Raw genomic sequence first — 12,458 nt, 5'->3', positions numbered from 1 at the left:
GTTTGCCAATTAACAGATGTGGTCAGATGAGACAAAATTTAGCTTTTTGGCATCAACTCGTCTCACTGTGTTTGGAGAAAGAGAATGCTGAATATGACTCTAACAAACCCATCTCCACTGCCAAACATAGAGAAGGAAACATTTTGCTTTGGGGCTGTTTCTCTGCTAAGGGTACAGGAAGACTTCATCACATGAACTGGGCCATTTACTGTAGAACAGTGGTCCCCAACCCCGGGCTGCGGACCGGCACCAGTCCGTGGGTTAATTGTTACCGGGCCGCACAGAAAGAATACATAACTTACATTATTTCCATTTTATTTATTATCTGAATCTGAACAATGTTTTATTTTGGAAAATTACTGGATTCTCTGTGCCACATCTGTCTCTTCAGTCAATCTTGATGCATGTCAAGATGCTTGCCTCAGTCACATGTCTTACATCCGCTACCTTCTTGAAGGGGCTGCTTTGGCCGATAACACATAATACATTACCGCTAAATTGAAACCCCCAAGCTAGCAAAATGAACAAAAAACAACTCAGTGGATTCACGTTTATTATTATATTTAGAAAATACCAGTTTTTTTATGCCAGTTGTATCATTTTATTTTGTTTTATTTATCCGCCGCACCTTAAAAGCCGGTCCATGAAAATATTGTCTGACATTAAACCTTTCCGTGGTGCAAAAATGGTTGGGGACTGCTGCTGTAGAATCTTGGATGAGAACCTCCCTGCCTCAGCCAGAACACTGAAGATGGGTCATGGATTGGTCTTCCAGCATGACAATGACCGAAAACATACGAACAAGGCAACAATCTGATAGTCTTGTAGCCTATTCCAGCCTTGTGTAGGAATTGTGTCTACAATCTTGTCCCTGAAGTCCTTTGACAGCTCTTTGGTCTATCCCATGGTGATGAAGAGGTTTTGACAGAAGAGGTTGATTCTGTGACAAGTGTCTTTTATACACATAACAAGTTGATATTAGGAGAACTTTCTTAAAAGAACTGGACTAATTTGATTCTGTGAGAGTCAGAATTCTTGCTGTTTGGTAGGAGATCAAATACATACAGTGAGGAAAATAAGTATTTGAACACCCTGCTATTTTGCAAGTTCTCCCACTTAGAAATCATGGAGGGGTCTGAAATTGTCATCAATATGATTTTTTAACTATTTATTTGTATGATACAGCTGCAAATAAGTATTCTTTCTTTTATATTCTGTATCTCTCTGTATCTCAAAATCAACCTACCATTAAAATTATAGACTGTTCTTTTCTTTTTAAGGGGGAAAAACTTACAAAATCAGCAGGGGATCAATTAATTATTTCCCCCACTGTATGCTAATGTAACACCTTGCCAGAGCCAGATGAACAGTCTTGGATTATTGCCATTATTTAATAGCACTAAATGGCAAACAGGAGCATAATATACTGGTAGTATAGCTGGTGCAAACCTGGGCAAGTGACAGACACAGTCTAATGGTTTTATCATTTTAGTAAAAGAAGAGTAACTTTCTCAATTTGTCCTTAGCTAAAGTGGAACTGAGGAAATACTCCTTCCACTCCTGTACTCATTGATAAAATGTTTCTTCTTCTTCATTAATAATTGATTCGTTTTTCATTGGAGAACTCCCAGTGGCACCCAGTGAGATTTGCATCGTGATTTATTTGTCATATATCCTTTATATCTCTAAATTCTTTATACATCTCCAGTGGCATCATGCATCTTTCATGACTTCCTCAAACGTGTACGCAGTCAGATCCAAACACATTTTACACATCATGGTGCTGCCCTACCTCATCTTATTTCACCTTGAGTGTGTGGGAGAGATGAAGAATGCAGAAAGGCAGTGTTAATTTCTTTTCCTACCACTCAGTAACAGTCAGGGTCAATTCCTTTACATGCCTCTATACTTCAGTGTAACAAAAAAAAGGTAAACAGTCATGCAGAAAAAAAAAAGAAACGAAAAAGAACTGTAAATAAAATGAGAGCAAGCTTAATTTTTTAAACGCCAATTGTGAATTTCCAGTCAGGAAAAAGGAATAAAAAAACATCAGTATTCACAAAGAGAGGGGACATTTTCACACTTCATACTTTTACTTTTATTTTTAAATACTTTTCTTCCAGTTAAATTTAGTATACTGTCAGACAATAAAAAGAAATCTTCTTGGATGAAGATACTGAATGGTGAATGTTACAGTGCTTTGAACTTGGGTCACAGAGGATTACGCCATAAGCAGGAACTGAGGGATTTAGATAAACATGTTTGTAATGGTATATATTTAATATCCAACCATCCAACCACCGTCTTTTCCCACTCTTTTATATGTTCATGCTTGTGAGGGTAGGAAGTAGCATTCCTGGGTGACTCTCCAATATTCCTCCTTGTATATTTTTTGTTGCCATTCTGTCAGTCTGCCAATGTTTCAGTAATTTTAATTTCACTGACATAGGCACAAGCTAAGGCAGTACATATGTGCTGCAATGTGCACAAGATGCAGCTTTTCTTCAGATTTGATCAGGGGCTCGCTGAGACAGATTGCAGTGCCGGAATGTGCCATTGAGCCTTACAAAGCCCATCTGTTTGAGCGACCCAGTGGAGGGGGGGAAGAAGCGGGCGGTGGGCAGGATGATGGAGTGCCTATTAAAAATAAAGCAGGCTGTGGTGGTGCACCTTACTGGGCTGTTATTCGGCTTTGGAGATGGGGCTATACTATCAGCATTCACTCCCTGCTCTTTTACCTTTTCCTTTTTCTTTTGTTCATTTAAGCCCTATCCATTTTTCCTTCTTTTTTATCATGGTGTGATTGCACAGATTTTTTTTTTCCTTTTCACTGGAGCCCCTTTAGAGTGGATGAAAGAGTCATATCACAGGTTTAAATATGAGCCTCAGTGTGTGTGTTAGTTGCTTTGGAATTTTACCACTCACACATTGTGCTCAGCACATGTGAATTGGTGCTGTGTGATCCTGATGCTAATTCCATCTCTTCTCCAGCAAAGCTTCAGTGCCTTTCAGCTCGGTGACAGCTTGATAACTAGACTCGGCAGAGGTGTCTCTGCTACATTTCCCATTTGCTGTCTAATTCACACATCAGAAAAATATACTCACAAAAGTGAGACTTTAACAGAGTAAAGACATCACCAGTGTGGCTTCACAAGCAGCACACATTAAGGAGAGAGAGAGAGAGAGAGAGAGAGAGAGAGAGAGAGAGAGAGAGAGAGAGAGAGAGAGACAGACAGAGACAGAGACAGAGATGGAGAGTGCTAAGTGAAGTAGGTAGATGTGATTAGTGAGAAAGATAAAAAGTGAGAGCGCCCCTCTGTCACATAACTGCATGCCAGGCAGAAAAAGGGCTTGACTGGTAAGTCAAGTTGTGTTATTTTTAGTTCATGCACTAGCACCTGGAAAATTAAATTTTTAGATCTTCGAACTCCTCCAAGCCAAAATCAAAAGCATCAAAATAGTTAATGCTGGGCGGGCTGCAGCAGCCATTGATCATAAGATGTAGAAATGTAGATGCAGAGAATGTCACTTAAGGGTTTGAGGAGAAGGAAACACACAATTATACTTTGAACAAACATTTATTTAACATTTAAACATATATAATTTAAAAGTAATTTTTTCTAGTCCACTCTATTACAATCACACTTTATTCTTGTTGTCCTTGTATTCTTTTTGTATTCTATTTCTCTATTTCTCTCTCTATTTCTCTATTTCTCTATTTCTCTATTTCTCTCTCTCTCTCTCTCTCTCTCTCTCTCTCGCTCTGTCTGTGTGTGTGTGTGTGTGTGTGTGTGTGTGTGTGTGTATGTACATATATATGTGTGTGTGTGTATGTATATATATATATATATATTCTGAATAAAAGAGTTTTAGTTGCTTTGCTAATCCTATGATGTTGCTTCCATTACTATTTTGATCTTTGATGACAACCTCAACCAGAGGTCTAGCGTATTATGCATTACAGTGTCAGTTTGCTTGATAGGATCAAATGAGACTTCTTGGAAGCATAATAAATCAAACAGTAGGCTTTATCTTTTAAAAAAATCTGTAGTGTATTCTGCATCGAATTGAAATAAATCAAATGTCAAATTAATAGGTGCTGTCTGAGATCAATTGGTAGGTTCTGGATGATTTACTGTGCTGAGATCAGAGATGCCAGGGAATCTAATCATCAGCCCCAAATTAAAAGATTTTAATAGTGATATAGCACAAAGGCACCATCCCGTTACCTTACTATTTCTGTTTGACATTAGTATATTATTCCTGGATGAATGGGGGGTAACGAATCGATCTATTTAACTAAGATGTAGCATTATCTTGATCAAGGCATATTAAGCAATATCCGAGCCCTATGGGATAAAGTTATTAGCCTAAGCAATTAAAAACCAATCTAAGTTTGATCAACGCGTCTGAGCCCTTAATGAGTATTTAAAAAAAAAAAAATAGGATTAAAGATACCACAGCTTTTCAGGAACAAAAGGCTGAGCTCTTTTTAACAAGGACATGCTATCAGATTTTTTTTGGTGAGAATAAAAGTGGTTACAGGGATTAAACTCATACACAAGCATTTTTGCAGCATTCAACTTCTTTTTTGATGAGCCACATTTGTTTATTCAAGTGTGTTTTTATGTTTTCCAGTCATATGAAAGACATGTTCGGTTCAATAGAGTAACAAAAACAGCAAGGTTGATATGGGTATTTACCAATAAAAGGCAGAGGTTTAGTGTCAAACAGTTATAATAGGATTAGAGGACTTTAGTCACTTCTCTGACAGGGTTCAAGGCTCTTGGCTTTGGATCTAATTGTCATTGTTACTCTTTTACAAGCTCAAATCCCTCTGTTCCTTGGAGTAGCTCAGCACTTAGCTAAACATGCTCAAGTGATGGCCTTTTGTAAGCTTCCGATTGCTTATTCATTATTTGACCTTTCACTTTTGTTTTCAAATACCACTTGAAAGTATCAAGTATCAAGATCATCCTAAAATTAAAAGTAATAAGTAGCACTTATATGATTTATACAATTTCAGAGATTTCCTCATCACATGATTGTCTAGTGTAATACAAATAATTGTTTTAATAATAATATTAAGCGAATAATTTTTTTTATTTACTTTTAAAGGTAAACCAAATGGTAAACAATGGAATTTGGATGGGTAATCTAGATTAGATTAGATTCGATTAGATTCAATCTAAATCTCAATTTAATCTAATTTTCATACATTTCAATAGAATGCCTGAATATAAGGCTGTTTATAATGTAAGGGAGTTCATTTTGTCATAAGGGTTTTGCACATAAAGCAGAGTTTGAGTAAGGCAGAGACATGTTAACTATGCATTGATTCTGATCTTGGACTCTAGTCGACTTTTCATGCATAACATTGGCTCAAGTGAGGATCATTAGAAAGTCTTACAATACTGTCTGTGAGTTTGATATAGCTGCAATGTTTGGGACTGTAAATCCAGTCAGTAAACATAAAGAATACCATTTGAGGCCAACATAAATACATAAAAGGACAGTATTCATATCAGAGGTGTTGCTTATCTCACAGTCTGAATTATGTATGAATAAACTTATGAACACTTAATGTAAGCTGTAAACATAGCAAATGAATGCTCTGCCAGCTTGTCTTTTAGACTGTCAGCATGTTTTCTTTACAGGAGCATCAAAACAGAAAATTAATTAAGTGTAATAAAAAATAGCCTTCATTCCACACATACATTATGATTTCATATCCTTGAATAACTATCACTTGGATTCATTAAGTTGTACAAGTCACTGAAAAAATAAATGCTAATTTAAGTGTTGGATCCAGTGCAAATATACACCATATAGACAAAAGTATTGGGATACCTGATTTTTCAGCGACATAGTTCTTTCCCAAATTGTTACCACTAATTAGGCTAACATAATTTTGTTGGTTGTTTTTGGTTGAAATAGCATAAAATTTTCCCTTTACTTGAAGTTGTAGTCTCAAACCTATTTTAGCATGTTCTTACATTAAACAAATTTGCAGTAATTAATATGATACAGTACAGCTAGGACTACACAGCAGCAGTATAATTGATTTTTAATAGATGTTTATTTCTAGGCTTGCCATTTTTCGTTTATATAAACTTTTTTATTTCTATTGTTTTTATGTTAAAATGTATTACATTTAAGATCAAAGATAAACAATTCTATTTTGTTCTTCTGTCTACTTTTTTTATGTTATATTTTTAAAAGCTACAGTTTCTCACAAAAGTGAGTACACCCCTGACATTTCAGAAAACATTTTAGCATATCTTCTCAAGGGACAATACTAAAGAAATGAAAATTGGATATACTTTGGAGTAGTCAATGTACAGTTTGTATAGCATGACAGACATACAGGCATTATTGTCAAAATAACTGACAACAAAAGTGAGTAAACCTTAAGTGAACATTTAAAAACAAGTTTATCTTAGTATCACACAATAGGACATGGTTCCACTAATTCATGCTTGTGCAGAGGTTGTCATTAGCAAACTTTTTGTGGGCTTTCTTATGAGCCAACTTCAAAAGGGGCTTCAATCTGGGACGATGGCCATATGGTCTGAGAACTGATAACCGGACCTACCGCAACCTCTAAAGCAATGCTGGCAGCACTCATGCGTCTGTTTTTTTTAATCAGCTTCTGCACCTGATGCACAGTGCGAGGACTTAACTTATTGGATCGACCCTTGTAAGAGCTTTTAAAAAGTGTCTTGAAAAACCTCTGTATGACCCTGGCTACTGTACTGTTACTCAGTTTTAGGGTGTTACTGATCTTCTTATAGCATAGGCCATCTTTGTTGGGAGCAATAATTCTAATTCTCAAATCTTCAGAGAGTCTTTGCCATGAGGTGCCATGTTGAACATCCAGTGGTTAGTATGAGGGAATTGTACTCAAAGCGCAAAATTTTAACTGCTCTAATACAAGATACACAAATTTGTATGGTTCTGTCAAGCAGACAAAAACATGAACATGATGAATAGGACATGTGGCTTTGCACCATTACACAACATACAGCTGTTATCACTTAGGGTGTACTCACTTTTGTTGCCAGCTATTTAGACAATAATGGCTGTATGTTGGGTTATTTTCAGAGGGCAGTAAATCTGTACTACTATACAAGCTGCAGATTGACTACTTTAAAATATATCCAAATTTAATTTCGATAGTATTTTCCCTTGGGAAATATACTAAAATGGATATATTTTTATATATACTAAAATCTGAAATGTGAGGGGCAAGTATGTTGCTGTAGGCTTTAGAGAAAAAAAAAACCTGACTCGGACACTTTTAATAAAGAAAAACTTGGCAAACTCTAAAGTGGCAAATGCATGCAGGTAATTTGCATAAGTCAGTAAGGAGCCCAGAAAATCAATTTAAGGGTGTGCTTAGTCCATTGCTGAGCAGGAGTAAATGTTCTCTCAGAAATATTGATGTAACTATTGGACGCTTATAGTCACATACAACGCACAAAAAATGTCACAACTTAAACTCATACACATTTCAGTTTGTCCTATGTATAAAGAGTAAGTTGAATAAAGGGGAAAAGTAAACAGAGTAAACAGTGACATCACTCTTCATGTCTGTGTTTGACCGGCTGTCTTCTGATCAGACCTACTTCATCTTATGACTCCATTTTCAAAGTATTTAAAATTTATGAAACTTTTGGTTAAAACATCCTTCTTATGAGCCACACAGTACAACACATTTGCAAGAATGGCAAGGCGTGTTCTTTTCAGCAGGAGCTATGCTAGCATTGAAGGAGGAGGCAAGGTGGCTGGAGATGGCAGATTTTTCACCTGAAGGCAAATGTAGGCAGAGGAAGCTGTGAGTTCAGTAGGGAGCTTTACCAATTCAGGAAGCACATCTCCTCCGTTATTCATTATTCATTCAGCCTCAGAATTAGCTCCCTATAATTCACACGTCTGAAGATTTGTTGTGCTATAAAGGAATATGCAAATGCTTTCATTTATGTATTTATTTCCAAGTTAAATGCGCTCAATTGATGTTTATTTATTCAATTTGTTAAGTCTGTAGGGAAAGTGCAGGATTCTGTGTATTGTGAGCTTTAATCGTCCTAAATGGGGTGTTTGAAGCTACAGGAATTAATAAAATAATTCACGCTTCACTGTTAATGCCTCAACATGGTTACAAAGACGGCATAAAAATAGTGTCATATTTGACCTACTTGTGTCAATTCTATGCTCAGAAAGCTTTTTTAAAAATATTTGCAAAGCATATAACTTTGTGGTTTTGTTGTGATCCTCTTTTATCAGTATACTGAGGCATTTAAAAAGAAAGAAAAGCCCATGATAACAACTATGATATTCTTTATTGTTTCCCATTACTATTGATATTCTTTTCTCACCCAATATTAGCTGTAGGCAAAAATACCATTTCAAGCTTAATTTCCTTTTAACGCAGGTCATTTGGTTTTACCTCTATAATACTTTCATTACGCAAATTTTAAGCTCAAACCTGTGCAAGCTCTGTGTGTCAGAAACAGCGAACAAGAAGCATAAAAAAGCAAAAGGACAAGCATCTGTTTCAGATGGAGCTGGCACACGGCCTTCTCTACATGCACAATGTGTGTGAGGTTATGTACTGGAACCACCAACATAAACCCATACACACAACACTTTCTATAATCACACATTCACACACACACACACACACACACACACACACACACACACACACACACACACACACACACACACACACACACCCTCCTACATACACACACATACACTTCTACCTCATAATTTTTATACGAATCTTGATATTTCAGCGCTCATTAATTTATGGCATAATCTTTCATTTTCCTCAGTGCCCATTAAATGATAGTAACTGATGAAAAGCTCAGGCAACTTTAATTTTAAAGAGAAATTTTGTAAAAAAAAATAATCTCAGGATGGCACTATACACTTTATAGCTTCCTAGCATCAACAAGAAGCAAGAAACCAAATGTATCTTTACTAGTCTGTTTAGAAATATATTTTGCACACTATAAATGCCACATTACTACTGTTAACTTAAGTTCTCCTTTCCCAGTACAAAACCTTTGGACTGTAGCCAGGATGGATACAAAAGATTAGAGTTTTCTTCTTATTAAGGCATAATTTATGTTCATACATTTATTTAAATGAAATAGCAATTTCGATTCACATATTTATTTTCTATATTATCTTTGTTGGTATTCAGGATGTCTGGCAGTTAGATTTTCTTTTAGATGTAATTAGAAGTTTGTGCAAAATAACTGACTTTGTGTATTCAAAGTTATTCTATTTTCAATAAATTGTAGAATTCTTAGGAGTGTGTTCTATTGTACATTTCAGGACCAGTCAGTGAATGACAATCTAAATAATTTCACCCAGTTATCCTATGTTAATCGTTTAATTTTTTTATCCTATGTTAATCGTACTGCATGAGAACGTTTTTGTATTTTTTGGTTTATTTTCTGTTTTTTTTTTTTTATCCTATGTTAATCGTACTGCATGAGAACGTTTTTTTATTTTTTGGTTCTTTGTACAATAACACAATATTCATTCAAGTTTTTTTTACACGTTTGAAACACTACATGGACAAATACATTGGGACAACTGCCTTTTCCAGCCATATGTGGTTCTTTCCAAAACGGTTTCCGCAAAGTTGGAGGCGCACAATTGTATAGGATGTCTTTCGATGTGGTAACATCAAAACTAGGAGATCCAAACCTGTTCCAGCATGACGATGACCCCTGTCCAGAAAGCCAGCTCCATGAAGATATAGTTTGCATGGGTTGGATTGGAAACTCTTGAATGCCCTGTTATAGATCTCTGACCTAAACCCTATTGAATACCTTTGGGATGAATTGGAACACTGACTGCAACCCAGGCCTCCCCATCCTATATCAGATCTTAACCTTACAAACACCCTTTTTGCTGAATGAGCACAACTCAAAAATACCAAGGACCCACTATCATCTCTGGCCTGCTTCGATAAACACTAAAATAACAGTAATGTAAGACCAACACTGTTCATTTCACGTGTTACATTAACACCATCAAAAGAACTACTATATTACAACTCTGCACCTTGGACATGGAAAAATCATTGCACTGCCTCACTTACATTATTATTTGCACTTTGTGGACGCGTTCCCAAAGCGTTCCCAAAGCGCTGCAAAACAACTTCTCATTTCCTCATTACATCATTGACACCCTTTGTCTGATCCACGTTAGCTCCATACTTTATGTTGCCTTCTGCCTTGCTCATTGTTAGCTTTATAGGCTAGCCTATGTCTGTGGTGCATGATAGCCAGGAAATGATACACCAGTGATAGATTGAAAAAGCTTTGCAATGAAAAGAAATAGGTTGATGGGCTGAAAATGGCACACAACGAAAAAAATAAATATTGATCATGTCACCAAATAGATTCAAACTAAAGTAATGAGCCTGGTTTGAAAATATAAGAAGTAGAAAGATATTTGTGTAAAAAAATTTATGAGGGAATGTAAAAAGTTGTCAGAAAAATAAATTAATTGTACTTTGTTACTTCCCATTTCTTCGCAGCAGTGGGAAAACTTAGGCAAGTTGAACACAAGTCATGCAGCTGCATTTTGTTGCACCTTCTGTTGTTGTAGAGAAGAAACAGGAGCATGTCTCACTTTACATACCCTGCACAAACTGCATAGTAATGCCTGTTTTTTTTAATCTTTTAATACTTTTTCAAATTTGTATAGCACCAGCACACCATAATACATTTCTTGTACATACAACTCATGATACTTATTCCTTATGATTACTTATATCAAATAAAAGCAATACAAATGATTCTGATTTCGATCTCCTAAACCACACTCCCAAATCTGGTGTAACAGCATTATAACAGCATATGGGAATTAAATGTAAAAAAGCAAATACAATCTAATACTATATACAATATACCTGCAATACAATATCTACAATAATAAAATAATGACACATACAATACTATCCATATAATCTGTCTTTACAAATGATAGGTAAACCTTTGAGACCTTTGAGACACAATCATTACTTGATACTTATTTTGTGTTTGCAATCCCTTCATGAAGGTCTTATACTGTTTATTGAATAAAAGTTATTCTTAAGGCGTAAGGTCTATGAAAAAGGCTGCTTTTTAAGATGTACCTTGTTAACTGTTGCCTTAGGACTTGCCTTTGATAGGGGTGTGTGGTGGTTTATTAGCCTTAGCAGCCTGACTTGTGTTGGCTTGGATGTGAAAGCTGGTGCTTAAAGGGCTGATAGGTCAATCCTCTGTTTTCCAATTTAATCAACATACCAGATTTATTTATTTATTTATTTGCAAATGTTAATTAACTGCTGCACATGGATCTGGAGATTAAGGCCAGTGTTTTTTTTTTTTTTTGGTGAAAAGAATCTCTATTTAGCTTTCTTTTTCTGATAAACTAATTTTGTTCTACATTTACTACATCTTTTCGGGAAATGGTTGCCTGTTTCTGAGAACTTTGTATTTCTCTTTAATTAAAAACTTTTGTGTGTGGTGCTAACTTGAAGGAATTATCACCTCTCTGGCTCAGCAGTTAAACTTGTCTCAAGGATTTGTAATCCTGGTCTATTCTCAAACAGGCTGTCTCCCTCTTTATTCTCTCCTCATTGATTTGACATATGTGGTTGTGATTGTTTCGGAAAACTCTGAAAACAAAAGAGAAGCTGCCATTGTTCCATCCTGGAATTAAGGGCGAGGGACAAAAAAGAAACAAGCCAATTTCAAGAGAGAAATGTTTATGAAGATGAAACAACAATTGAAACTTGTTGTCAGTTGAAACAAAAGAGGCGTTCAGTGCCCACTGACGAGTCGTGCGACTTTGATTGTGTTGAAGGACAGCTGTGTGTATGCGGCTGTGTGTGTGTGTGTGTGTGTGTGTGTGTGTGTGTGTGTGTGTGTGTGTGTGTGTGTGTGTGTGTGTGTGTGTGTGTGTGTGTGATGAATTGCTATATCTTGACTTGATGCATTTGAAGGATAAAGGCCTGTTATCCTCAGATGCCTTCATCTGTTTCAAACATAAATGCTTTTAAAATAGCTTTACAATTAAAACAAAAATAAAAAAGTTTAAAAACACTTTTTTTTCTGAGTAAATGCCACACAAACAGCGTCATTTTTAAAATAAATGAAAATATTATTTTCTTCTGCTTCTTTTCCAGACTAAGGTTTATATTTCTTGTTATTGTAACCATTTGTTATCATATTTGAACTTTATGCTTGCTATTGCTTGCAGTCAGGTGCTTTCATGACCCTCACATATGTTAAACTTTGTATTCAAAAGTGTCATCTCTGCAGCCAGTATTTTTGTTTTGCAGGACCACCCGTTCCCTGTGCATGTCAGGTATATTCACTCACTTTGTCTGTTTTATCTTGACTGCCGACATCAGACGTGTGTGTATATGTGTGTCCGAACAAACC

This window comes from Silurus aristotelis, assembly GCF_946808225.1.
Source record: "Silurus aristotelis genome assembly, chromosome: 4".
In the NCBI taxonomy this organism is placed as follows: Eukaryota; Metazoa; Chordata; class Actinopteri; order Siluriformes; family Siluridae; genus Silurus; species Silurus aristotelis.
Note: the sequence above shows the minus strand (reverse complement) of the source record.